The following is a 3,002-nucleotide window of genomic DNA, read 5'->3' as shown; positions in this document are numbered from 1 at the left end:
AGATCAGGAGTTTTCCTTTTATTTTTGTTTTGTTAATTAGGATATACTAGCATCAAATTTGTCTAGTGGCTTTTTTGATGGTCTGGAGGAGAGGAAGTGATTAAAATTGGCAAGCAGAATTGCATGATAGTTATATTTGAAGGCATTTGAATGCCAAGGAGTACCAACAAATTATTTGAAGAAAGTTTGCACAAATGATGATTCTTATAAGATAACACTTCACAAATTTGTAAACATTTTTGGATAAAATTACATAGAAATTTTACATCAACATTTTGGATCACAATGTAATCTATTATCAAGATGAGGTAGGAAGAAATTTGTAGGAAAAGAGGTGAAAGTCATGGCTTTCCAAGTGTTTCATGGGGGAGTTTGGAATAGTGTTGGGAACATTGTATTGGCTCCTATGTCAAAGTTACTTTCAAGGCTTTTGGTGCAAGTGGTTGAGATGGCTTTAGCTATATAGGATGTCCTGATTGAGAAAGAGAGTTTCTTTGAACTTGCCAAATACTTGGAGAATTTTAGGCCCATCTTGAAAGAGCTTAGAGATAAAAACATGAGATACATGCCCCCACTGCAATTTTTGGTTGAATCTTTAGAAAGAGAGCTCAAAGTGGAAAAAGAATTGATAAGAACTTGTTCATCAAAAAGTAGGTTCTACTTGCTAATTAATTGTCAAAGTTTTGACAAAAAGATGTAGAATATCATGAATGAAATTGGACAATTTCGAAGCCTCATTCCAATTACAAACCTAGATATATACATGGATATCAAGGAGTAGACAATTGCTCTACAAAAAGAAATAGGGAATTTTCAGTTCAAGGTAGCAATTAGAGAAGAAGAAATTATCAATAAAATCAATTTTGGTGTGAAGGATCACTAGATTGATAGTGATTATGAAAATGAAATGTTTTTGTTGATTTCAAGAGTTGTGGGTGTTCCAATGGATCTAGTTTCTTTAAAAAAAGATCTTCATGAATTCAAGAAAGGGAAAGAGGAGGCACAACTCCATAAAAATCAAGCTGAGGCCATAGAACTTCAGCAGATAATTGCATTTCTAAGACAAGTTGATGTAGCATAGCCTGTAAATGAGAAAGGAAGGAATTATCAGAGGGAGAAGCACAATGGGAGAAATCAAGCACTACCTCCTATGCAATCTTTCTTTTGTCCAATAACACCAAAAATAATGAAAGATCTAGTTGGACTAATTTTAGGGTAGACATTTGAACACAATGCAATTAAGAATTGGTTTTCATCAAGAAATAGAATATGTCTGGTGATAAAGACACATATTTCAACTTAATATTTGAAGCCTAATATATCTCTATTACTCTATTCATGAATGGAAAGATAGAAATACACTTTTTGATATAGTTGTAATTGGTACGAAGATTTAGAGTAGTTCTAGTGATAGAATATCAACTACATTATTAGACCTGTATAAATTAAGTGAGGAAAAGCTTGTCCACTGAGATTGGATAGTGTTGAAGGTCTTTTTCCCATTCTTGTATAGTTGTTTAATTCTAACAAGCATGACATCAAGAAGTGAACATTTGCAACAATGTAGAGCATTGCAATAAATAATAATGAAAACAAGGTATTCCCTACAAAAATATGGATTCATTTTGTCAATTTCTAAATTTCTTGATTCTTATCTAAAATGCATCCTTCATTTCACTCCAATCTTATAGTTTGGTTGTTGTTGTGTAGGATAGGATAGCGGATGTAGGAGTAGTGTCTTGTGTAGTATGCTCATTAGCATGAGATATTGAGGAAGGAAAGCAAGCAGTGGAACTATTTTTAGAGTTATCTAGAAGTTTTAAAATATGGCAGTAGACTGGGAGAGTTCAAGGTTGCATTCTGCTACTAGTCACCATACTTAATAGTGAACATCCTTGTGTTGCTCAGGATGCTGGGGAGTTGTTGCACATCTTATCAAATGATAATCAGAATGTTGTCCAAATTAAAGAAGCTAATTGTTTCAAGCCACTTCTACAATTCTTGTCTAAAAGTAATCTTTGTTCTTTGTAGACAAGTTTTAACAAAATCTTGAAGAAAGTTCCAACTATTTATATTATTATTTAACTAATTTGAATTGAACATGCTAACTTGTAGAAACTATCAATTATGGTCTATGTTTCTGTGGTTTAGGAATGATGCTTGAAAGGGAATCATCCTAAAAGCCTTGACAATGCCCAAAATTGGACATCATAGTTCATGGAGTAACCTTTGTGAACATCTTGGCATTTCTAGGGCATTTTAGTCATGGGAAAATTCTATGCATATATATATATATATATATATATATATATATATATATATATATATGTACACACACAAACACACATGCATACATACATACATACATACTTATATATATTAAGAATCCAGATTACAATGCCTAGTGTAGAACCTGAGGTATTGTGATTTAATTGAAAATCATCAACAGATGTTTTGCAAGCCAAAAGTGATCCATTCTATTCAAAAATAGACTTTATACAAGTATGGTGGATCCCAAGGGTCATCACTATTCCTTGGAAATGAAACTGAAGGGTCCACAAGATAATTAATTACAAAATAAATTATAACAACTATAAAAACTATAAAAGTCTATATTAAAAATTATGTCTACTTGTAGAAGTCATAACTTTCTACTCATAGCTTGAAATCATCAACCATCAAAATTTTTAGAAAGATCTTCTAAAGTCCTCTATTTAGTGTTTGAAGTGTCTTGCAAAAGCCCAAAAATGCCTCAAGGCCTTCGAAAATGCAAAATACTAGAACATAGAAAATACCAAAAAAATAGATTTCGGTATTTTTCCCTTTTTTTTTATTGCGAACATCCTCTATTTCCTATAGGAAATGGGCTCCATTTCATCCACACTTTACATTAGATGTGGAAAATGAAGTTGGATTTGTTCACATGTAAGCCACTTTCCCTCTTGAACAAATTGTCCTACTTTTACCACACAGTATAAATAGATTGTCTGATTCCTCAAGTT

General features: G+C 32.2%; 1 pseudogene; it reads left to right on the top strand.

The window, feature by feature from the left end:
• The first annotated feature begins 343 nt into the window (after positions 1–343).
• LOC149578415 (U-box domain-containing protein 13-like) lies at positions 344–2,031 on the top strand (annotated as a pseudogene).
• Positions 2,032–3,002: the final 971 nt, after the last annotated feature.

The sequence above is a fragment of the Cupressus sempervirens genome, chromosome 1 (assembly GCF_028749045.1).
Source record: "Cupressus sempervirens isolate cs-2001-9-10 chromosome 1, ASM2874904v1, whole genome shotgun sequence".
In the NCBI taxonomy this organism is placed as follows: domain Eukaryota; kingdom Viridiplantae; phylum Streptophyta; class Pinopsida; order Cupressales; family Cupressaceae; genus Cupressus; species Cupressus sempervirens.
This window is presented reverse-complemented; position numbering and strand designations above follow the sequence as displayed.